We start from the raw sequence: 26,946 nt of genomic DNA, 5'->3' as shown, positions 1-26,946 counted from the left end.
AGGGCCTGTCTGACACAATGAAAACGGAGACGCGCAGCGGGAGGCGTTTCCAGAAACTATGCAGGTTGATTATCAGGGAAAGCTAATAATCGCGCAATAGTGTGAAGGAACCGAAAGGTTTGAAAACCCGCGAAGTGAATAAAGTTTACAGAGGCAAAGTCATTTTGACTCGCCTGGGAAGTGACGAGTCAGCAGTAACATGCACCAATAATATTCTTCTGTATTTTGAACCAGTGATGCTGCTATTTCCCTGTTTTTTTGTTCAGTACCACCCAGCAGCGCCGAATCATTACAGTAGGGGAGTGGGTACAGCATTAAGGTGACGATCAGTAATATGAAATCACTTCTGAGAATGATGGAAAAAGGCGTAGAGGACTATACAAGGCATGGTGAAAGAAAACAAGTTCACATAAAGGCAAAAAATAAAATAATATAATATGAACAAGGTGGCCGATCTTTTTATTTATTGCACCATACTAGAGGCCGCAAAGCTCTCGCTCTGTGTTTTCTCCCACAGATCTGTCACTAGAGACGTCTCTTCCGTTCGTCTTATTGCAGCCTCCATGCGCTGGAGCTGTTCTGCACAGAAATATTCTTTCCAGCCGCCAGCCTTGGCTTCCCTCACGAAGCAATATTTGTTGCGATAACCTCTAAAGCCATCCTTGCAAATTACATTGCGATTTCCTGCCACGTAATTGAATTCGAGTCCTGAGCATTTATAAAGGTCCTCAATCATCGTCTCTCTCATGCGATCCGCCGTACCCCGGGTAAGTAGTTTTCGGCACAAGTCTTCGTCAACTTAGAGTTCACGGGCGTAAACTGCTGCCAGGAAGTGGGCGAGTTTCAATACCGTACCATTTGTATCTTCGAGCAGGTTTTCGCAGGTCACGAACAACGCGCATGATTCGTCCCTGATGGCATGTCCGGAAATGACCTGATCAAAGTAGCTTATGTAACTGGCTACGTAATCGCTAAGGAATGCATTTAAAAGCTCTTCAAACGAGCCATCCTGAAAGTGATAGAGGCTAAGGTCGGTCACCATTTGGAACAAGGATAGAGCTACGTCCGCTGGATTTCTAGCCAAGTAGATGCACTTTCCTACAGCGTTTATTGCCTTTTTTTCGCGATAGTAGATGCGTCTGGAAGAGCCGCAGGGGCAGATTTGCTCCCAGCCTTCCAACTCAGCCACTCCTAGATAGCGCAAGTTCTCTTTGAACTCCTGATCAGACCTCACAGGCTCTCCTTTCTTCACAATGTATTCAGGAAGGACACGCACACTGGCATGTACCTCAACTTCAGTTCCGTACACCCGACCTGTCACAAGAAGTCCGTTGTTGCCTCGCTTGTCCGCCGATCGGAGAACCTCTGCTCTACGCTGGAAGAGAAAGCGGCAGATCTGGACACCGTTCGCCGCGGCCTGATGGCTTCGGGCTATCCCAGTTCTTTTATACGAAAATCCGAGAATCGCCTAGCTCACCCGCCGCCACAGCAACCCCAGCGAGAGAAGAAGAAAAGGATTCCGATACCCTACGTCCCCGGAGTAAGTGAAAGTTTATCCCGCATATTCCAGTCGTACGAAGTCGACGTCGCACATGTACCCACACAGAAGCTGCGACACGCGTTGGTTACAGTGAAAGACAAGATAAAGAAGGAGAAGTTCCCGGGCATCGTGTGTAGGGTTCCCTGCGCTGATTGCGAGCATGTCTATATCGGTTAGACAGGTGATTTTCGGAAAAGATTTAGCAGCAACACAATGATGTCAAGAACAAGCGCGTGGCAACAAACGCACTGGCTGATCATGCTATCTCCGAGGGCCATGACATCGACTGGGACGGCTCGAAGATAATCGGAAAAGAAAAGAGCAAGACGACAAGGCTTTACCTAGAATCTTTTTATATTCAGACGACGGCAAACACGCTTAATCGCAACGAAGGCAATCTACCCCCGATATACTCCCGCTGCTTGCGTCATACCATGAAACCTATTTAACCTACCATCACTCCTGTCTTTCTTTCATTGTGAACAAGGCCCCCGTAAGCCGGGGCCGAAACGTCATCTTTTTAACGATTGGTCGGCGCTTGAAGATTTTCCGCCATGAACATACCCGACCAGACGGGTTTCCGTCGAACCCTAGATTTCAATGACCTGCAATATGTAGAGAACCCAGTGGGTGCCGGCTTTGGGATAGGAATGCACGACCAGGACGTCGGTCTCTGGGCAGAACGTTAAGGCCTCCCTCAGGAGATCAGCGTTGCAGTGCAGGTCCCTGGGAACGCCTTCTATAAATTTAGCGAATGGCTTCCTCTTTGCAATGATCAATCTTCATATGGTCCACATGCTCAACGTGCGATCAACAATATAAGAATACCGGTAAATTTAGAGTGACTGCAAGACGATCATCGCATTTAAATGGTTTCATTTTTCTCGCTGAGGCTGTAGCAGCGCAGTAGAGACTAGTCGTTCCTATTCGCATGAGTACATGGCTAACAAAATCTCACAGCTCAGCCAATTCATCTTCTATAAAAAAGCTAGCATCAACTGCACGTCGTCTGATTTTACTTCTATTAATTTATAGAGGTTTAATGTGCCAAAGCGACTAAGGCTATATGGGGTGCCCTAGTGAAGGGCTCAGGAAATTTCGACAACCTGGGGTTCTTTAACATGCACTGACATTATACAGCACACGGGCGTCTGGATGTTCGCCTCCATCGAAATTCGACCGCCGCGGCCGGGCGATGTTCAGCACATGCTTTAATGCTTTTGTCGTCAGAATTTAAATATCTGAAAAATCGGGCAATAAGTGAGCTCCAGAATATATGGTTATAGAGCTGACGTCGCAAGAAGCGTACAGAACGCAGTGTCGAAAAGATTTAATCAATGTGGTCGCAATTTCGAATAACTTTATTCTTCAGTCAGGCTTCAAATCTGGAAAGAATACAAATTGCAGTGTGGCATTCCCAATAGATAAATTTAAAACCTTAAAACCAGCAGGGATAACGTATCTAGATGAAACTTGTAATCTCTAAGATATTTACCGCATTGCCGTAAGTTAATAAAGCCATGGATATGGTCATATCATTTATCAGTACTTTATAACGCCGCACTATAATTGTTTCCACCCTAGCCCACCTCCCCGACCTGTCATTTCGTCCCTTATTCACCCCCCCCTTTACTTTTTATTTTTTTGTTGCATTTATCCTGGTACCTTGAACGTGTGCCCTATACCTCCTGCTGTGATTTGTCATGAATTTTCGGCTTCCGCATCCATCATCTCTTCCTTTCATGCATTCTCTGAACACGCCCCAATTTTCTCTCTTCCCTTCAATTGCCTTTCTTTCTCCACTGTTTCCTTCTCTATGCTGCTCAATTCATCGGTCCGAGTTTCAGGTCTAAGCAGCCAATCGTACCAAGACACGTGTACCTGCCTGAAACTGGATAAACAAACCTTAAAGCCCAGGTTCACTATCATTCCACATTCCACACTCCCTGTATTGCTTTCTGCTAGCTACCTTTTTTCTTTTCGCAGTTTTGCAGGTGAACTGGTTAGTCATCTTTAGCAGCCATCATGTCTGGCAAGATTCAGCCTCCCGATCCTAAAGCTCTTAGCACTACACCCCCTCGTCCTCCCTATAGGGCCTTCCTCCCCGAAGTGAAGACACTATATAAACCCCGTTAGTGATGAACACTTTCCTCACACGAAGACATGTGCACTTTTCGATACTTTGCCAAGCACTTTGAGGCTTCCCCCTTACTTGTTCACTTTCTGATTGTCAAGAACCATCTGCCTACCCTCCCTCGAGCATGCGACATAATTAGTTTTTACACAGCCGCTTTGAATAAGCATAAAAATTGTATCCTTTTATAACGACATTTCACGTTTATCGCAGTGAATCGTAGATGTAAAAAAATTGCTTTCAGAATCGATAGTTATGGTATGTGATCCACGCAGTGATCAAAAATGGAGGGTGAATACTAAGTTGCCTAACGGCGAGAATAATAATAATAATAATTGGTTTTTTAGGGGAAAGGAAATGGCGCAGTATCTGTCTCATATATCAGCGAGAAAGGTAGGCACCTTGTGTGAAAAGAATATATACGTTTCAGCTCCAACTGTTCCATTATAGGCTGTATTGGTGCTGCTAACAAAGACTACTCAGTTTATAGCAACTTTTTAAAATATTTTTTTTGAAAACTTATAATTTAATTGCAACTTTCTGCATATAAATACCACCTTTGTTCTCTAATGGAACTACGTCGAGTAACATTTGGAGTAGTCTTCCGAAAAATATTTTCTAGATTTCAGTTTATTAGATGTGAAAGTTTGTGAATGTGCAAAGCACTTGCACTTATCTCGTCATCTGTATCGGTTTTTTTTAATGTTTGTTACTTCGTTGTTTAGACATTTATCAAGCTCTATATTTCGCTTTTGGCGCAATGAGTTGATGGCTTCGTGTGCCTTCGTGTTCTTTCTTCGTCCTTTGTTTCTGCGCTGTATTTATGTTTTTAATGTGTACCAACACACCCAGGTATACGCCTTAACACAGTTAGTTTCTAGTTCTTAGGGCCCCATTCCTTCCTTCTGCTCTGCAGAAACCTTCTTCCCGTACAATCGTTTTGGTTAGAATCGCATCGAAAGCCAGGCTGCTGTCTTAGAGCATGAATCACGCCTATATTCCTCAGGAGTTTGCAATGTTGTATTGGCTGTTTCCTCCAATCGCGCTCTCACTGTTTGGCCTCTGCCGCGTACTTCACTCGGGAGGCTGAAGACAGGTCAGATTGCTGAGCAGATTTCTACTGCCGGCGTGTATGCGAGCTTGCCCACCTGGGCATTATCACAGGAGTTATCGCCAAGAACTTCGAGCAGTCTATGATGTCAAGGATTACATGTGGCGTACTACGCGGGTGGCACTTCCGAGGAAACGAAGTAATACTAATGCTTTGAACCCAGGCACTCTAATGTTGTTGGGAGTTCGTGTTATTCCAGAGCAAACGCAGACATCCTGAAGCAAGGTTCCAAGCTATGCGTTCCGGCAAGGTTAGACAAAGTGCAAAAATTGGCCGAGGAGCAAACATGAGCCATACACTTTTTCCTCGGAAATCTTCGTCGCCCTCTCAGCACTGGTGGTATACGCCCCCCCCCCAATGTTTGGGAAGCATCGACTCGATCCTAAAGAGGACTTGCTGTGGTAGAAGGTCAATGCGTCTTAACGTGGTAAAGTTTGAGGGAGACCACGTGGACCACCTCAGAGCACTTGCATTGTCGGGGTTTGGCCGTCTTGCGAGGAACAACCTCGTAGATGAGCTCACCGACTCGACGAATGACTCGATAGCGACCGAAATAACGACGGAGGAGTTTTTCACTTGGTTCCCGGAGTCGGATCGAGTACCGAACCCAGACAAGGTCGCCTGACAGCTTCAAGGATGCACTAAAAGAAAATATTGGGTTACTATTGCTTTATCTTTTTGTTAATTCATATATATCGTGACTACAAAAGCATCAGGTGCTGAGAGATAAGGAAGCCCATCACAGGCCGGGTCATCCAAGGTCGTATAGTGGCTGTCAACACAAACATCATCGTCGCTTGTCACAAATATGAAGAATTCATTTTCAAACAATATCATCTCTTACTCTCCGAAAAAAAGTGACTCTAAAGAAAGCCAAACAAAGAAATCAGGTATTAAAATGTATTTCATTAAGTGTTCTGGCAAATATGTATTTGGGTAGAGCGCTTTATCGCCGGGAGTTGCCTCCAGAAATTAGCTTCTCTTTGGCGGTGAGTACAGACTCCCAAGCAAGAAAAACCAGCAAAAAAGAGTTAACCTATATAAACTACAGTTATGCTACAATGACTGCAAAACAGTTACTGTGACAAAAATAACTGGCCTAGAAAACCCAGCCGTAGTAATTTAATACATAAGAATAAAAATACCTAACAAAATTACTCGTGAAATTTGAAGCTATGAAAATAGCGCATCATTCCTCAAAGAACGTAAGCATTGAAAAATTACCTACACACGCAAGCTAAAAAAATCTGCCTCGTGAGCTAGGCACAGAATCAAGTTAAGGAATTGGTTTCCATACTGCTGTTATTATCTCTATAACAAATCCTGAAGACGGCAGGTGCTACTTAATGTTTTAGTCTTCATTAACAAAAGGTGTTCATTGTAAGAGGACTGTGAGCACAACTTCGTCGAATATTGTGGTGAGTAAAAATTGATTTTACAGCGTTCTCTGCGGCTGCTTTGCTCAGGCAGCAAAACAAACTTATCGCTGACAAAATTGGATCTCAATATATTCCGTCCAGGTGATTCCAGCCAGTGATATCTTTACCGATAATGATAAATTTATACCGTTTTGAAGTGTGGGTCTTTGTAGCGCAGCCTCTCAATTCCGCGTCCGAAAATCTATGCCAACACTGTCTTTTGTCGGTGCCATATTTTGTTGTCGCGTGTATTGTATTGACAGATGAGAGCATTTTATTTCAGATGTTTTTTCTAAAAATTTATGTCTAAAACAGTTACTGGAAATGAAACCTATTACTGCTCCTTTTATTTAATGCATTATTCTAATGCTCATTTTATGACCTGTTCAGCACAGTAATATAGCCCATTATTGCGTGTATATAAACATAATATCATCATATTCGTTTTGTAACTGGAGCTTTAATTATCTGCCGTTCAGTGTTATTAACGACGATAGTTTAGCCTTTCATACGATTATTGTCTATGCAGTATTATGCACGTTTTGTTGTATCGGTTTGAAATCCTAAATAGAATTTACGTGGCGTTCACTTTTGCTCTGTGTAAATACGACATGATATACTTTCTCTACGCTCGCACGCAAATGATTCGTGCTGAGCAAAGTGTTGTGCCATGCACCTTTTGTTTAGATGTTTCGAGAATCGGCGCGCAGGATTGCTGATGTCCTAAAGAGAGCAATGGGACGTACCTCCACGCGAGCCGACCTAAGATCGCAACGACGAGTTATTCGTTGAGCTTATTTTTGGAGCCTAAATGTTTCTACACGCCTTGAAATAAAAGATTCGCATGAAAACTGATAACATATGTCCGCTCCGAGAATGTATTTCCGCTCCAGTAAATAAATGGTGGAAAGAATAGGTTGCCAGGAAAAGAACGTCGTACAGAGACAACATTAATTGAATTCTGCGACTTTCTTAAAAAATACAACACAAAAAATGAAGGCAACCTATTGACATATTGGTGCAAAAGTCCCGACTCTGAACGACAAGAAGACGCTTCCTCTGCGAATGCCTTCTCAGAAATTCATTTCCTTCTGTTTCAAAACCAATTTCTCGCCTCACGCTTGGACATGGTGCTTAAGAAGCAGGCAGTTATACATTATGAAGTGAAGTACAAAGCTAAGGGCTCATATGAAAAAAGCATTTTTGTTGGCATCTAAAGTGTACTTCTTTATTGCCGGCGAGAAATAATGCCCCATTCCTTCTCGCGCGCCTGAAAAAGGTCACGCCAGCGACCGTACCTTTGAACCACAGAGAATAAAGTTCCTCATATCCAATGAAAATCATCCGTTCCCTCAAACATCAAAATTTATCATGTGAAAATGTTCTCGGAGTGCCAAATAGCACGCATTCTATCTGCAGTTGTCATCAGTACAATTAACGATCCTGCTCTCGTCCTGACAATTTCGTGTGCCCGATAGCTGAGTCCGCGGTTGCTGCTGTTCTCTCCACAATAGATGTCATCTGTCTGCCCTTCTGTTGTAGCTACAAAAGAGAACAACAACTTGCATAATCACTGTTTTCTTTTCCCCGAGTGTCTTTCGAAAATGTCGCATGTCCCTTGTGTGGCATCAGTGCAGTGGTGATGAAATGAAATCAAAGCGATCCGGAGTATTACAACACGGAGAACGCGTCAGTATTGGTAATGACAGCTGTAACACTTATAAACGTGTTTAATTTCTTGATAAGAGTCACTTCGTGGTTTTTCAAGTGACTATAACGTCCTAATTAGTCAATCACTCATCAATCATTCCTTATTTACAGTGTACAGGAAAAAGGATAGCTTTTGAGCTGGAGAACTTTGCGAGGAAGAAAAAGTGTATGACAAATACAGTTCAAATCGAAGAGCACATATAAAACAAATGAACGGGATAAATATATGTTAGAACTTACAGTCGTGCCTTGTTAATATGGACACTTTGCCTCCCGATCAGAACTGTCCATAAACCGAGTCGTCCGTAATAACGAATCGCGAAGAAAATAAAAACAAATCATGCAGTGTTTAAGGTCTACTTCTGTGCATACTGGTGGCCAGCGAAGATAAACATAATTTTGGGAGCTACAAGCTGCCATCGAGCTTGAAATAATGTGGTGCAGTTTAACGCGCCTAGTGGCCTATGATGTGTTTGGTGGTGTTTACGGGCTAAATTCCTAACTATTACAGCGACTCTTCACATCTCGCTCAGTCAACTAGCTGCTGCGGAATGTGGCTTTTCTCACGTGGCACAAGCTGCGGAGGAAGGTTTCATAACAGTCATTGATGCAATATTAAAAATTGAGAAGCGCGTCGCTAAGGCAACTTTGCACTCTGAAGCATAGAATCACAAAAGGGTCTCAATCAGCGATTTCAATTTTTCTCTACATTGTTGTGGCTTCCTTCGCGCAAAACGCCGAAACTGAAATATCGGGTTGAGGCAGTAGAGATTTTCCTCTCATTACCGTCCATATTAACGAGACAAAAATAAATGAGCCCTAATGCGCACTCTGCATTTTCCCCCTGTACATTCTCCGTACAGCGAGTTTCTATATTAACGAGGCATAGATGCACTGAAAATGTTTCGTACCCCAAAAAATCGTCCCTAATTCTAGTCGTCCATATTAACGGGGGCGTCGTAAAGAGACACGGCTCTACACTGGAAGAATGCGAAAATATGAGGAAGATCACGATAATACGGTAGAGAATCAGGGTAAAGGAATAGTAGTCACATATAGAAAAACCCTTATCCCTTTCTCTTTTTAGTGCCCTCATCTCTCCTCCCTAGTGCAGGAAAGCCAACCGAAACATCCGTCTAGTGATGGTGATGCTGTCCTGAGGCTTAATGGCAAATACCCACGGCAGGGGACTGACCATGGTTCATTGCGGATACAAACGCACTTATGGACAAGGAGTGGTGTATTCGGATAATTTTTTGCCTTGAGCTAGAATTTGAACAAAAAAAAACGGAAGAGAATAAGCAGTGAATTCTCATTCTAGCAGTGGAAATAAATGATGCAATCATATAGTCGTGAATTTACTCGTACGCTGGTTTCGGGGCATATCCCTTGGCGCTTGCCTCGAACGAGAGGAGAATTGGAATCGATAGAGGAAGCCCAAGTCGAGCGAGGGGGATCTCCCTCCCTTCCTTCGTCGTTTTTATATTTTTTCTTTCTATAAAATGAAACCTGAGGAGCGACGAAGAAAGTGTGACTTGTATATACGAGAATAAAAAAATAGGGTAAAAACAAAGTTGCATGAAACATCGTTGAATGAGATCAATATGTAAAGAGGCTCTAAAGTGAATATGAGCCGTAACAAGATGACCGCGTTCTGGAATTCAGTCCGGAAACAATAAACTGAGAGTTTAAATACGTCAATGTCATGTAAGGGCAAATTATTTGTTTGTTGTAGCGCGAATTATTGACAGTGTCGGTCCCATGATGCTGTTTGGAAAATGAAAGATTTGTGGTGGTTTTCGGCGCTGCTCTAAAGGAGTGTTCAGACAGCTGGTCTTGAGAAGATACAGAACCACTCATAAGTTTTAACAAAATAACGAGGTCGACATACACGCATATGGCACTGAGGGAGTTAAGGGGATCAAAAGTGCGTGAGAGAGATGAAGGGCCATGCGATGCGGGAAGAGTTGGGCACATAGAGCGGCAAAAACTTCCTTTGTACTTTATCAGTGACCTTCATGCTAAAGTTACACTTCCCGTTCCTGACGACTGTTGCATATTTATTAGGAAGAGAATGGCATATGCTATTGTATAACCTCAAGAATGCAGTAGAGTATTTGAATTAATCTGACACACTTAAGGACAAGCCTCACTTTATGTGAAGAGCCCGTTGTTTACAGACACAACATTGATCGAGAATGTCCATGTGGAGTCAAGAATCACCCCGAAGTCAATAATTTCGGCTGCATGAATGTAGGATACCGCTGTCTTTTTTGCAGTGCACAAAGCTATTTTGTTATAGGTGCACTGTTTACCACAGCCGTTTAAGTCTGTATGAAGGGCACTACAATCAGTAGGACCCGTATTCATGTCAAAGTGCTTGATGTCGTTGGTGTTGTTATAGATTCCATGTCGTGATCAAATACTGAAAAGAGAAGAGGTCCTACAAGAGACGCTGAGCAACGCCACCACTCAGAAAAGAAACTGAAGGTATTTTTGCTTTTAATGCCGATGTAGCATGCGCGAAACTGTTAGCTCCTCGGCAGGTGACAAGGCACTCATGGATCACGATAATGAAAAAAATCCTCATGAACAATAGGTGGCAGACAACATCAGACGCCTTGTTGAATGCACAGTACACGGTGACGAGTTGCCCTTTTAATCCCTGCCGCGGGCCTTTCGACATAGGCGTGCACTTTTTTGTGGTATTAGACCGCCCAGGTAAGAAACCATCTGGCTGAGGGCGCAATACGCGTTTCGTTATATGACAGAAATGTGTGCACCATTGATAAGAAGAGTTTGCAGCGCAGACGAGCGAAACAGCTGTGTCAGGTGGTGCATTTGTTCTCTGAACTGAATTCGTTTCGTGCTGCAAATAATGAAAAGCGACTGCTTTGATGAAACTGAGAAAAAAAGTTATTCATAGAGACTTAAGACTTATAACGTGTGAGAATGCAAAACAATCAAAGTGGTGACTGATGCTACATCGCAGAATGACTATGAGTGATTCTACACTCGCTACACTCTCTCGGCTATCACTGCTCACTTAAAAACTAGACTGTTCTAACCAGTTTCGTGAACACCAACGCTTTTACGAAATTAAACTCCCTTTTTGGAAGCGGTCTCACTTATGCTATACAGATGAAGCCATTAGCAACGCAGTTTAGTCGCAGCGCCAGAATAAAATAATATCGTTCTTTGATTCATTACAACGCTTCGACAAAGAGATCAAATAAACTTCTTTGTTGCCTGTGGTTGCAGTGTTGTGCGTCTTCAGCGTTCTCAGGCTTGATTGCCTCTACAACTGTTCGAAGCCTCTTTAGATGGTCTTCAAACTTCGCAGCGAGCATAAAAGCGGTGAAGAGGAAGCTAGGCAGAGGTAAAAAGCAGATGCACGCGTTAAGAGACAAGAAGGGCAGTGTCATTCGCAATGTGGATAAGATAATGAAAGTAGCCGAAGAGTTGTACACAAATCTATACAGCAGCGAATGTAATCGGAACGTTAATGAGAGAGACAGCGGCGCACAGCAGTGCGTCATCTCGCCAGTAACGATAGAGGAAGTAAAGAAAGCCTTAGCAGCAATGCAAAGGGGAAAAACAGCTGGTGAGGATGAGGAAACCGCAGATTTGTTGAAGGACAGAGAGGATATTGTACTAGAAAACTAACCACCCTGTACACGCAACGCCCTATTACCTCAACCCTACCAGAAGCTTGGAAGAACGCAAATATTACCTTAATTTATAAGGAAAGACAAGCCAAGGACTTGAACAATTACAGACCAATCAGCTTACTGTCCATAGCCTACAAAGTATTTACTAAGGTAATCGCTTATAGAGTAAGGGCAATCTTAGACTTTAAACAACCAAATGATCAGGCAGGCTTTCGTAAAGGGTGGAGCATGCGCTCATCACACGCAAGAAACACGTTCAGACACTGGTAGCGAATATTAGCTCGATATGTACATCCAGAGAACACACTTCTGCTCCAAATTATGTACCCCATTTAAGAGGTTCTCATGCTGGGGTCAATGGCGCTTGCCCACTCAGTGCAGTTTAAATTAAACCTCAGTGGTGGTGCAGATGATGAATACAGTTTAGTGGGTTAAGCTGCTGTTAGCTCTTACAAGGCAGAATTATTATGGTCGTTATAATATTATAAGAACCACGTAATGCAGTGTGACGTCATTCATGACCTAAGAAAGGAGGAAAATGACGAAGTGGCTCTTACAGAAGTGCTTTAGGCCGCTACACTTAGCGACACTGGCTGGGCGCTGTCCCGAATTCCCACATCAACGGGGCGATCAACTAGTTTTGGTACGCCAAAGCAATGGACGTCGTAGACACTCGGTATGCCATCGAAATAAAGCACCTCATCATATCCAGACATGGGTGTCTCCAGCGGCGCCCGTGCCACCTTAAGCGCCATGACTTTCCCTTCTGCTGTATCTCTGAGGCAAAGAACCGAAACTTGTCGGCGATCGACTCTCAACCATCCAGACAGCGACCGTACTGCTGCCTGCATGTCGCTCAGTCAACAAGCCGGTGGCAGCTTAGCCGTGCCCTTCACAGTTTGCTTGTACTCTTCATCTAAGGCGACGCCACAGGCGCATCAACGTCGAATGAGTTTTTTCTGGCGTAATTTCAGGAGCGGCGTCCGGTGTGAACCGGAAACAGTAAAGCCATGGCCAATGACACTCATAACACGATGCAAATCAGTGTGGCCTCTACAGGTGTAAAGTCTCTTCCAACTTGTAGGCACACGGATGCGCGGAGATAAATTTCCGGATCCAGTATGACAACGCAAACGCTTTTACGAAATTAAACTCCTCTGTTAGAAGTGGCCGCACTTTTGTTAAACAGCCGCCGCGGTGGCTCAGCGGTTATGGTGCTAAGCTGCTCACCCAAAAAACCGGCTTCGATCCCGGCGGCGGAGGTCGAATTTCGATGGAGACGAAATTATAGAGGCCCACGTACTGTGCGATGTCTGCGGACGTGAAAAAGCCCCAGGTGGTCGAAATTTTTGTGGCCCTTCACTACAGCCTTCCTCATAACCACCATAAACCAAACCAATATAGTTAGGAAACCATGTGTTTGAACTTTTGTCACAGTGTTTTTTGGAGTCTTACCCAACTGAAGCGCAGTTTTTGTAGCAAGTTTTCTTTCGTCGGGGTAAGCAGCTTCTAGCCCAAAATAATTTCACCTTTGGCGCACCAAACAGGTGCGCAATTTGTTGTGGGCTATCTCGCTGAAGTTCATAACAGGTTCTCGGGTTAGATACGGCCAAAATCTGGCTCTCCCAAACACTTAATCATGAAAGTAGGGTGGTGATATGTGAATTCAATCATGGGGACTCGCGCGGACAGTTTGAAAACACTACCCACTGGGCAGTCGCTCCATGCAACTGGTGATGTCAGCTATAATGGCGGTTTATTCGTTTTGCATTTTGTAAATTTATAGGCATGTGATTGGCGTGTTGCTTAGGTGTAAGAAGGAACAAGAGCGCGTACTTTAAAGTCCACGGCATTTTAATTATTCTTACATGAATTAGTGCATTGAATATAACACAAAAGCGCTGGCTCCCAACCACTTGCGTCTGAAAGTGACCACGACGAACTCATATCCAAAATTTATTTTACACCTTCAAAAGCTCCTTTCTTATTTCGTTCCTAACACAGCCAAAAACCCACTCTTCTCGCCTATGTGGTGTGCCGCGCCTCTTAGGCGTTCGTCGATCAGTGGGCTCTTGCGCGCACAGGGGAAGAGCAGGTACATTGCAGTGCTTCAAGTAAAGTCCCTCTCTATTTATCTCTCTCTAAGCGCTGCTTTGTTCATCATATTCCGATGACCTGCCTCCTTCGAATACAGGCTCCCCGCGTTGTTGTGCAAGCGAGCAAGACCTGCGGGTTGGCTGACGACTACACTGTTGTCCTTCAAGTTCCTTTTTGCACTTCCTGACCTTTGACAGGACACATGCACTAAACAGGCTATTTTTATTTTTATTCTTTGTGTGAGCGTGTGATGTCCCTGTTATTTTAAAATATTTTGTAAATAGCTCACTACTAGTATTCTTCCTTACTATGAGTCACCTCCATCCCTACCCTTTATCATGAACCTCTAAGTTGTATCCGCTCCAGAAAGGAAGGGAAGACAGAGGAGCGCCCGCCGCAGCCTTGTCGCAGTGCTAAGAAAGATGGCGCGCCTACGTTGACATCGTGTCAGCACACGTCACAACCGTTCTCACGAAACCCGAACACGAACGAGATATACAAACCGAACTCCGCGTGTCAGCGAAAGCGAAACTTCCCCGGAATCGCCTAATAAACGATAGGCATGGCTACAGCGGGCGAACGTGACGTCTTGTCACGTGATTGCATACTGAGCGTCGTCTGCTCGAGTGCGCATATGGGGTATGGTTTGGCAATACGCGGGCCGTGCAGATGGTGGCCCTCGATTCGTTTGTCAGAGCCAGACGACTCTTTCTTCAACAACGAGATTTGTCTGGAAGTTTTGCGGCTTTTGTTTGTTGCTGTAAAGCTGACTATGAAGACTGCAGCGCTCGGGAACACGGACAACACGAAGGAGACACCACATGCGCTATGTGGTGTAGTATTCACAACAAACAACCATAATGAACATAATTTTTATATTCCTTATAATGTCTTCATAATAAACAACCTACTTTGCCAATCAGCTACCCTCATCAAATGTAAAACAGAGCTTGTCATGTGTAATTGCTCCCTTATTTTTGTTCCAATTCATTTTACTTCTTTAGTTTGTAGGAAAACTTAAAGCAAATTGGTGGCTGCGAGTGCCGCGCACGAAAACAAAGTATTTTTATTGCAAAGGATTGTGAAAATGTAAATGAGTGGCAATTTGAAAATTAAAAAACGCAGTGGGCCCCATTTTGCCGTTGCGGCCTTTAGAATAATTTCACGTGATCTCGCGCTTTGTGAGCTATGGGGAACCTTCAGTGCACCTGCGACGAGCGTGTGGAAATGAAGATCAGATATCGCGTGTGGTAAAAAAAAAGACGCTCTCGGGAGCAGTGCACGGATAACAGAACCACGCCCATTGAGCACTTCGTTGTGAGTGACATCCCTTGAGAACAACCGCAACCCGCTATGCCGAGAAGCTTCGAGATTTGCGAATGCAAAGCGAGAATAAAACATTGAAAGTGAATTCCAGCTGACACAGATGGGCAGCAGATTGAAAAGTACAATATGGGCGCTTGTGGTGCTAGGCACCGCGGAGTGTTGATATCGATTTAGGTCGGACGCTTTCAAAAAAATTACTTTTAACTCTTTCTTCGGCGGTACGATTTACAGTGTCCGTCAGTGCGGTGCTTCGATAAATGCTGCTCCCTACCTGCTACAAAGACACACCCAGCAGTAAACAGACGCTGTGAGAGATTGTGCAGTAGTCAGAACTCTGATCTTACATAAGTTCTCGGTCGAAGGCGGAGTGTGCAGGGATGTGCGCTGGCGGTCGTGGTTGTGATGGCGTTTTTGTACAGGCGGCAATGGCCCTACAGCGGACTCTAGGCTATTGCTCCACCAGTGTTCTGGCACTGTTCGCCGCTCAATTTGGGAGCTCAATTTGGCAGGTTACACGATGCCAGTCGTCCAACGAAACGTTCATTCTTTTCAAGTTGCACTGATAGCTTTCAAGACCGCCTGAGTGGCCCCGACATCAAATTTTGAGGATTCAAAATCGCGGTGGTACGCCCTTTAAAGAACATTGCCTGGTCATTACAACTCTGGTCATAGGATGAGGGAATTTTCAAGATCGTAATACATGTTGGAGCACGCAAAGTTCAAGATATAAAGACTGTTTCACATTAATTTATTTTTTATCCTTTAGGAGTTACTGCGACTGTAAGCCCCGATGTACTCAGCCGTATACGTGACGGCTCTTTAGAGGTGGAGACTTTTCCCGTTGCTTACAGCATGCAGTCGTTCAGGCTTTCCCGATTACACCTGCAGATAGCCTTGAAAGGCTACAGAATCCAGACTAATTTTCGAGAAAGTGAGAAGGAAAAGAGATATAGAATGCATACATAGAGCTATGCATGCATTCTGGTGCACATGCATCAAACATTATCCGAGAAACGGGATGTGAGCCTTGGTAGTTAAGAGGTACACCTGGGTGACGATAAAAAGATATTCCTGAATTGGTAGGAATCGGTCGGCTGTTGGTTCGCCTTGTGGTTTGCTCGTTGTTCAGAGAAAGGAGAGCTCTTTAAGTGACAGTTTGGCAGCGATTAAAGTTAATGTGCAAAGAGTTTTGATAGCCTGCGTCACACGGGCATATTTTTTGCACTTGCATCCCAGTGGCATCATTTATCGTTCGTGAGATGACTTCTTCAGAAACACTGAGTCTTGTGCTGCTTTTATTTAATATATCGCCCGTGCTTGTGTTAGAAAACACCTGGGATCCCGTTCTGCAGATTCTGTGTTCGACAGTTGCAAGACACAGCCACTTAGCTTTGGCAACTTGGAAGAGGGGCTGGGAAGCTTCTGATAAACAGTGGATGCGTGGAATTGTTTGCCCATCAACCCGATGGACACTGCCGAAGCAAGAATTCAAAGCAATGGTCGAGAAGAACATCTTTAACATAGTGAAGACTACTGTAGTTCTTCCAAGCCTTCGACACGATAATTGCGCTTTCCTTGAGATAATTAACACAGGAAGCTCATTTAATCTAGTTGACTGGATAATATTTAATGACAGTTTAGCCAGCGGGATGAATTACAGTTGTAGAATGCGGTTATCCGTTTCGAATGATCATGCCTGCAGTGACTGGAATCGGGGCGTTACTTCAGGAAGCACAAGCCGGAGATTTTCGCCAGTTTTCTACAGTTTTATGTCAGTTTTCTCTCAAGACTGCCACTCAGTATTTGAACAGCAAATATAAGACGTCCAGAAGGTGAGCTCTTTGTGGAACAAGGCTATACGCATCGGCTGCTACAGTACGCAGCTGAGCAGAAAAAGGAAATTGTGTAGCCACAGAGGGGCACAAATTATTCAAGAAGCCTTAAGGGTGTGCAATACAACGCTTGAATTCAGGGCATACATGAGTTTTAGGGAGGTGGTACGAGATTTCCAAACTGGACAAGTAGATGTTTTTATGGAAATAGGCGTAGCTAGTGACGACGGCTCAAAGTTGTACTCAGTACCTCCGCCTCTAGCTTACTCGTATGAAACCTTCTATAGCTGGGGAGGACAGTTCCAACCTGTGTCCTTGTTTGATGTGTTAATTGAATCGCATTGTACTATCTTGCTAGTGATAGCATCCCTCGTTTGCGCTCTGCTCGCGCATTTTTTGACAGATTTTGGCGAATTCGCCGAAGGCACCCCCGGTTACAGGGCGGACACCTTAATGTTCCTAACGGCGTCCCTGTACGGCACGTCCTTGCCCCTTCCGCGCAATAGGAGGTGGAATATAAGCCGTACTGTCGTACACGTTACTTGGCTCCTCAGCACAATTCCTCTTACGAACTACTTCCGGAGCGAGTTGACGTCCAGATTGAGTGCGCGGTGTGGTCCGGAACGACTCGACACACTCCGCGAGCTTGAAACCGCACTCGACAGCTCCCGTGTCTGTCCCTGCGTGATTGAAGGCACGTCGACACATTACGATCTGACTAGAAGTGACACCGGCAGTGACATTCACGCGAAATCGCGCACATCTTTTATAACCGCTCAGGAGAGGAAATCGGTCCTGACACAATACCCGCACCAGTGTTTCATGTGCGCCAGTAGGACGGACCGTGTGTGCATCACCAACGAATTCCCGAGGTGCTACGTGAGCAGGGTGGCGCCGGGTGTCATTGAATCAACAGAGCGCTTAAAACCTCTTATGGGTGTAACGCCAACTCGCAGAGGCTATCGTTTCGCGAGCGCCTATGCAGACTTGCTCCACAGGATCTTCGAAGCGCCTTTGCGTACACCAGACAAGTTCGACGTTCTCTGCGAACTTAGGGCTGCTATGTTAGGCAACACAAGCAAGGATTTGTCGCACTCGGATTACATAGCGGAGTTTGGGTTGTTCTTTGCGTGTTATGCCGCCTTTCTGTGCATTGCAGTGGTGGTTTGTGCTGTTGAAGTCTTAGTAGCAAACCTTTATTGAATTATTTGAAAGAGATATATTTTGGTGTATCTTATTTCCAAGCACTTAATAAAAGCACATTCAGCACAATGACGCTCAAAAGTTCGTATTTTTTACTTGGGGTTCTAAAGCGGGGCATTGCACACTGTATGGTGGAATAAAACGCTGGCTGTTGCGCGCTTATATAGCACACCACATTAGTGAAAAGACACATCGTGATGTCCAGTTGACACATTTAGAACTGTCCCAGTCACAGGAGTGGTCAATACGGCATGATATTAGGTGGTGATTTCGGCAAATGGCTAGAATTTACATATTTCAATGGCACCTGTCTTTCCAGTCGGACAAGTTTGAAAAACAAAAAGAGGTTCGTAACGTAACGCAAGGAAGAAAGAGGATGGCCGCTCACGAACTTCCAAAGTGCGCTAAATGTGCGTTTTCAGTTAGTGATCGTGCTAATCTTGTTTTAACACCAGACTGTATTTAACAATTATATTTTAACTCTCTTGGACCTAAAAATTTTCTTCGTCCATGCGCGCACTCCACTTCAAAAACCGATAAAATAACACAAACGTGGCAAAGTATGTTCGAACCCACGCTTTTAGCTGTCGGTATGACTAGTGGCAACACGCGCGCTGAAGCTGTTTACGGCTACGCAAGCAAACGGCGCAGCTGCTTCATCATCATCAAAACGTTTATTTCCACCGAAATGAAACTCCTTTTTGGACCCCCCGGCACGCAGGCCTAAGGGAGCCCTACTTAGGAGCCTCGCAACCTAAGGTCTGGTGAAGACACATTGTCGCTTGACGGCGTCAGCCGCCAGGCGGATGGCTTGTCGCTGCTTAGTGGGGTCCTCGCTCCGCAGCAAGGTCTCCCAGGCTTCTCTATCTTCTATCTTTTGCTCGGCGCCCGGGCTTCCAGCACATTCCCATATGACATGGTCGAGAGTGCCCCTCTCCCCGCACGTTATACAATATTGGTCTTTCTCCTCTTTGGGGATTGTGATGTATACCCAGAAGGGGCTTATATGATTCCCCCCTTGCAATCTTCTCCACGCAATTGCCTCCTCTGTTGCGAGGGAACGGTCGGGCGGCGGATAGACCCTCCTGCTCAGCTTATAATGTTCCGTGATCTCGTGGTATGAAATTAGGCCATCTTTCATGTCTATGCGAGAGGGCTGCTCTGCGGTCGCCCGGTGATAGAGAGCTCGGGCAAGCTCGTGTGCAGCCTCATTTCCTGCAATAGAGTCATGCGCTGGGATCCATATTATCTCTATGTTACGTTCTATCGGCCTCGCCTCGAGGACGTGTTTGGCCTCTTCCGAGATTCTTCCTTTCGCGAAGTTTCTTACTGCAGTTTTGCTGTCACTTAAAATCGTCGTGGCCTTGGTACCGACGCAAGCGAGCGCTATCGCTAACTCTTCCGCCGCATTGGCATCTCTTGTGCGGCTCGAAGCCGCTACCGTTGGTACTCCTGCCCCGTCGACCACAGCGGATACAGCCGCCCCGTGCTGTCCGCACGCCGCGTCTACGTACGCCACCTGGTCTGCCGGTCGCTCCTTCAGCTTCCTCTCGTAGGCCTTAGCCCTATGTATTGTCCTGCCCGTCTGAAACGGGCAGGACAATACTCGCATGGCCAGAAAGTAGCACGCACAAGATGGTAAACATCCCGGCAGGAATCAGGGCCAAGATATGCGTCCCACCTATGCCGCGGAACATGCACCCCGTGTATAACAAGGAAAGGCGCAGCTGCTTCTGCCGTAGGCAATTGAGGTCACGCATATACAAATTTCGTGGCATGGAAAAGTCACAGGACGAGTCGATACGAAGTAGGGGTCAGCATTGCCGCTGCGTATCACAGTGAGCGTTTCGTCAATCAAGACTCAGCAGCTAAGATTCTGGCGCCATCCCAAAGGGAAAAGGGGGAATGAGTAACAGCATGGAGGTGCCGCCATGAGCCGCTTTCACTGCACCGTCAGCGGGATCGCTGCCTGTGAGGCCGCATTGAGCGGGTAATCAGTGCATCAGAACATGGTGAGGTAGCTCGCACGCCTCGATGTATAGCTTATTAAAGTCGACGATGAGCTACTCCTGAATGCGCGACGACATTAAAGATTGTAGCGCAGTGCGACAGTCAGTGAACATAATCTAGACTGTTGTGGGTTGACGCAGAATATCAGCAAAAGCTCTTGGCTAAGAAGCCAGCTCAGTCGCAGCAGTGAAAGTGCTGTTACTGACGGCCTCCGAAGTTGTGGTGCGCGGTGATGGAATCTAGACGCCAACTTCTTGATGAGACGAGCGTTACAGGATCATCTCTGTAGATGTGGCAGAGCGCACTGTAGCATCCAGATATGTGCTCAAGGGCAAGGTATTTAAGTGCTGGCCCGGGGGTGTTGGTTATGATCTTAATCTCGGGTATTTATTGTGACATGCAGCCAACTTCCATTGTGGTCAGAAAGATGTGGTAGCGCGCTGGTACGGTGAGAGATCATTTTCGAACTGCTTAAAGAACACACACACACACACACACACACACACACACACACACACACACACACACACACACACACACACACACACACACACACACACACACACACACACACACACACACACACACACACACACACACACACACACACACACACACACACACACACACACACACACACACACACACACACACACACACACACACACACACACACACACACACACACACACACACACACACACACACACACACACACACACACACACACACACACACACACACACACACACACACACACACACACACACACACACACACACACACACACACACACACACACACACACACACACACACACACACACACACACACACACACACACACACACACACACACACACACACACACACACACACACACACACACACACACACACACACACACACACACACACACACACACACACACACACACACACACACACACACACACACACACACACACACACACACACACACACACACACACACACACACACACACACACGATGGATTACCCAGTTCGCGTGATAGTTTCATCCGTGCAGCGAATGGTAGCGGATTTCTTAAACAGCCCGATGAAAAAAGCGGTGGGACGGGACCCGGTTTAGTTCGTAGTCTGCGCTTGTGTTCTGCATGTCCTTTGCTCCGTGATTGTTCTTTGCGCAGTTTGAAAATGAACATAAATCACGAGTTAGCCCACCAGAAAACGCTTCTAGAGGAGAAGATCGGAAACTCCATTTCTGCAGTACGCTGGAAGTGGATGGCTACGCTCGCTCACCGGAAACCGCACCTCGGCAGAAAGCAGCTCCGGGGATAGCAGCAGTGACAGGAAGAGACGTCTGTTCTCTTCTAGAGCACCCATTGTGAAGGTGTTCTCGGGAAGGCCGAGAGGGATTATCAGGGCAGATTTCCAAGGCTTTAGGTTTCATGGTTTCGAGGAGATTCATGTTGGCTTTTGAGATACCGTTAAGAGCTGAGAGATAGTGCACAGAAGGATTTTAAAGAGCGTTCTATACAGCCGTAGTAAAGAATATGTAGAGCAGCCTCTACTTGTAGTCGAGAGAATATGAAACACAGGCGCATGAACAGAATTTGATTTTTAGCTGTTGTACAGCTGTTGTACTGCAGCGCTGAATGAATCGCTTCATTGGGGACGTTATCATAAGGACCCTTGACGTCAAGTGACTCAGCAACGAGCACAAATCGCTCTACAGTCCTGCGTTTGGTGCTCTCGGTAAGCGGAATAATGTTGCCAGTGCTACTGCTTTCTTTTAGTGAGGCATGCATGGCCGAAGAATAAATTCCCTGATTCGTCATGCCCCAGTTATGGCAGGAATATACCATGTTCTCTACCAGTTTTCCGACGCAGCTTAGAAAGGCAATGGGACGATAGGCGCGTAAGTATGTGGCTTAACAGTCATGAGGACTGATATCACACAGGCACGTTTCGAGCACTTTTCAAGGCTGCTAGCCTGGCAGGAGGTGCTATGAACTGCCATCAGTTGAACCTTTGCCTTACTTCTGATGTCATAAAGGACTGTGTAGCTTACCCCATCCGGTACCAGGCTGGACTTTTTCTTCGTAACTGCCAGAGCCGCATGGAGCTCTTCCATAGTGAATGGTGCTAGCGTATACACGAGGACAAACAACTGCGCGCCTATGTGTGTTCCTCGTCTATGCCGGTAGTGTGCCAGCGCCGCGCATAGGATGAATGTAGAACAATATAGGATAACAGCCAGTTGTGACCTGGAATTGTACGCTCTAGCTCCAGCCCAGCCATAAAATGCGGTATGAGGTCACGATTAAAGGCTTCGTAAGGTGAGTACTAGCGATTTGTATTTTCTCATCCTTCAATGCCTTACAGGCTTTGTAACACGCGCTGTACATTCGTTTAATTTTGCATGTTAAAACCTTTAGTTAATCCTCGACACTAAGAGATGCACCGGAGTGAATAACCTTCACCATGCATTATCGGTTATTTCTTCTACGCTGCCACCGCAATATCTGGAAGTCATACTGAAAAACTGCTCATGATCTGCCACTGTTCCTTCTTAGCGGAAACAAGCCAATATCCTCTCTTGTTTCAAATGTAGTAATGAAAAATATTTTTCAAACTACAGGTCCATTTCTGAAATATCACTGTTATGCATAATACTAAATTTACGGCTCGACATACAAAATGGGTTCTGAAGCGGCTTTAGCATGACAACAAAATTACATTACCGCTGAAAATGCCTTCTTGATGCTGGGAATCGATGTGATGCTATTGATTAATGCTACTGACTAAAGTGAGTAATCCTATAAGAACTCAACGTTACGCTTTCCAACAGCGTGCATGCCTACCACATGATTTCCCACTTTTGCGCTGCAGTCCGCTACCAATACGGTGTGCAGTGTCTTCACTGGGCTCAATGGCGATTGCGCGCCTTTCGACCATTTCGGCGTCAACATTCAAATTGTACCACTTTTTGAGATTTATTACTTCTAGAAGTACAGGTGCTACTGCCATCCTAGTTACAAGCGGATAAGGAGGGGCGAAATCGTGAACTGGTGCGAGTAGCTCCAAATAGACCATACTAAAGCTCATTTTTTCAAGTCGGAAAAACAGTATCTCACACGAAACTTGGAATATAGCTTCCTCTCCATGTCGGAATAAAAAGCTACGCTCCGGCACGCAGGTGTTTCCGGCATATTTCTGCTGTATAGTATATAGAGGTGAAGAAAAAAAGAACGCATCTGCACAGCGCCGCCAAACAGGTGACGGCAGAGCAGATGGTCCACGCCGGCACGCTGTCTATCGGGCTACACATGGTAGAGCCTTTTTTTGCGACCGTCCAACTTCGCGCAGGTTTTTGTCTTCTGACCGGGTCTCGTCCTTTAAGTACTCGTTAGTTTGTGGTGTCATTCTTGTGATCTGTGCATTTTTGCGCTGAAGCTGTTCATAAGATCAAATTGAGACAGTTTTCTTTATTTGCCTCAAAAGTACCAATATCAGTATGAAGTTTTTTCAGAATTTGTATAAAGAAAATAAAGAACGGCGCGATTAAATATAAGAAAAAATACTAAGGTATTCAAATTTTAACTGAAAACATTGGGTCGCTATAGCATATCCGTACTCTTTATGCACCTCAGAATTCTGAGAAGTCAAAGGACTCCTGCCTTGACTCACTCATAAATGTCAATGTTTAGAGGTACACGAACGGATTAAGAAACGTGAGAAATACCACAGTAGCACCTTTTTTTCACTGTTATGCAGGGCTTCTTTATGAAATGCGCTGATCAACAACTTTAAAGAGCGCAGAGTAATGTAGCACGTGAGTCCCTTCATTTAGAGGGTTGATGACATATCTTCGCAGTACATCGTTATGAAGAGCCTTCTCAGCGAGGTAACAAAATGAGCGTGGCGAGGAAGAGTTAGCAATAGTCTAGGATATGCTTCTATTTCGTTATTTGAAGCAAATAAATGTTCCTCCCTCTTGAATTTAGTAAAAGAAGTGGCGCCCTTACTCAAATATGGTAGAAACCGCATACAAAAAAATTATGAATCTATCTCTTATCAGGAAATTTCGGGTAACAGTGAGACGCTTAGTGGCGGAGTGTATTCTACTCCTCTAATCAAAATAAGTTTCGCAAGCTTATTTTAAATGTAAAAAGCAACACGATTACGAAACCAAGCATTTTATCTTTGTTTTCAAACCAAAAAATTTATTTGTCATGCTTAACTTGAAGGGCGCGGAGGCCGTTTGGAAAATATGAACGACATACTCTCGTATCCAACAGGGTAAATTATCCAGGACGCATTTACCAAGTTCATTCATGTCGTATTATTTAAGTTACGTTTTAAACGAAACACACTATCAATTGTTCGAGGGTAGAAGAAACCAACTTAAGCCATTACGCGAATAATAAAGAAATATCAGATCTGTTCATGCCATGCTTTATTTGCTATGGCTGGCTTGCCACCTTTAATGTTATGGCACTAAGGTACGTTTCCCGGCAATTTTGATGCACTTGATTGTGTGATCCTCAGAAGAAGCTTAATTTTCTTCAACATGTCGTTATTCGGGCGACTGGTACGACACGTAATCACCCAATTCTTCACAGCTGTATTGAAGCTTTCTATCGCAATATAATTTATTTAAAAAATTGTCAGTGGCTCTATAGCGCGATATCGTTACACTATTACTAAAGGTGAGCAATACACATAATGTTTAGTACTAGATTATTTTATGCGGATACAAATGACATATCCCAAAATCCCCATAGGGGAAACTAGACGCAGCAGCCTCTGGAGGTGCTGCTGTTCTACGACGCAGAGTGAAAAATCGTCCGATGTCGCAAGACCCTTCTCCGCTCCTACCACGCAGCACGGAGGTCCAGAAGACTCAGCAACCTGTCGACCAGATGCCACGACAACCCGACGATATCCGCCCTCAGTCCGACGCCATTCGCCAAAGCAGCGCCCTTTCGACGCACCAAAGCCGGAACCGAACACCTCGACACTGTAAAACACGGCGCCACCCACTGCAGACCTACAGACATCAGTCGACGGAACCGACGCCACCGCCCTTGTAGATACTGGCGCCAACTATTCCGTGCTTAGCAGGCAGTTTGCCGCGGCGTTGATGAATGTTACAACCAGTTGGGACAGCCAGCAGATACGTACTGCCGGAGGCCACTTGATTCATCCCACCGGAATGCGCGCGCCAAGAGTCACATTGCCACGGGAAACGTTCCTGGCAACGTTAGCCGTGCTGGCTCAGTGCTCCTGTGATGCCATCCTTGGTATGGGCTTCGTAATGGAACAGAGTGCAATCGTCGACCTGCAGGCGAAGTCTGTCAAGTTTTCGACTGAGAATGCCCTCCGAACCAACAGCACATTACCGGCTGCACTACACACTCTTGACGAGCACGTGAGGGTGCCGCCACGTGCTAGAGTCTTGGTGACCATCAGTACACTGACACTCGAAGCAACAGAAAGTGTCTTCGAGAGCAAGCAGGCCTTGCTTTTGGAAAGAGATATTGCTGTTGCCTGGGCAGTTGTTCTCCTCGCCGATGGGAAGGTTGATGTCTTGCTTGCCAACTTCAGCAATGAACACCAACACGTGATTAAGGGGACGACTGTGGCGTATCTTTGATGCAGGACGCAAGTGCGCGCATAGTGTAACCTCTGCTCACCTGGACTACGACGTGAATCCGGACGGGCCTCACCACCGTCAAGAACTTCGGACCCTACTCAACCGCTACCGTAGCTCTTTTGCGTTGTCTGCACGCGTCGCACACACACATCTTGCAAAGAACTGCATTATTATAGATGACACTGTCCGTCCCTTCGTCAGTCACTTCATCGCATTTTCCCTAATGAACGCACTGCGATTAGGCTCAAGTTCAGGAAGTGCTGGATACCGACGTCATCACCCGTCTCAAAGTCCGTGGTTAGCCGCTGTGGTCCTTGTAAAGAACAAAGATAGTACATGGCGGTTTTGCGTCGACAACCGTCGCTGAACGACGTCACAAAAGAGATATTTATACTCTGCAAGAATCGACGATGCCTTGAATAGCCTCTACAGGAGACCTTTCAAAGTCGCCACCGGCCATAACGCGCTTTGCTGGCTAGAAAGCCTTCGGCACCCCTCAGCGCGCCTTGTAAGATGGAGCCTACGCCTTCAGGAACATCATATTACGTTGACGTATACATGTCCGGCCGTAAACACTTAGACGCAGATTGCCTTTCCCGCGCTCCTGTGCACAAAACTCCGGAAGCCTCTGTTGACGACGACGCTTTGTGAACGCCCCCAGTCCCATCTACTTCACCGACCAACAGCGAAGTGGCCCGGATATCCGAGCCGTACTTGACTTCCCTCAAGGTGCACGCGCTACGCTACCTAAACCCTTCAGACGCGGTTTGCCTTCTCTCTGCCTCCGCGAAGGCGTTCTCGTCAAGACGAATTTCGCCCCGAACATTCGCGAGTACTTACTTTCGTGCCAGCAAGCATACGCGAAGACATTGTGCAAGCCTGTCACGACGAAACCTCTTCTGGGTACCTCGCAGTCATTCAAATTCTCGCCAGAATTGAGGAAACGTACAAGTAGCCTTGTCTACCGTCGCCGTAACGCATTATGTACGAACTTGCCCGTATTGCCTGCGACGCAAGGTTCCGCATCTCATGCCTGCTAGTATTCTCAAGCGCATTCCACCCCCGTCCAGCTCATTCCAACAAGTTTGTGAGGGCTTCCATGGACCGTTCCTTCCATCAAGGTTTCGAAAGAGGGTAATCATAGTAGCTACTGACTACATGACGGGCTACGCAGAAACGGCAGGTCTCCCCAAAGGCACTTCCATCAAGATCCCCAAATTCTTCCTACATTAATTTGCCTTGCGGCACGGCGC

This window comes from Amblyomma americanum, chromosome 5 (genome assembly GCF_052857255.1).
Source record: "Amblyomma americanum isolate KBUSLIRL-KWMA chromosome 5, ASM5285725v1, whole genome shotgun sequence".
NCBI lineage: Eukaryota > Metazoa > Arthropoda > Arachnida > Ixodida > Ixodidae > Amblyomma > Amblyomma americanum.
The sequence above is the reverse complement of the archived record's forward strand: the minus strand, read 5'-3'. Positions refer to the sequence as shown.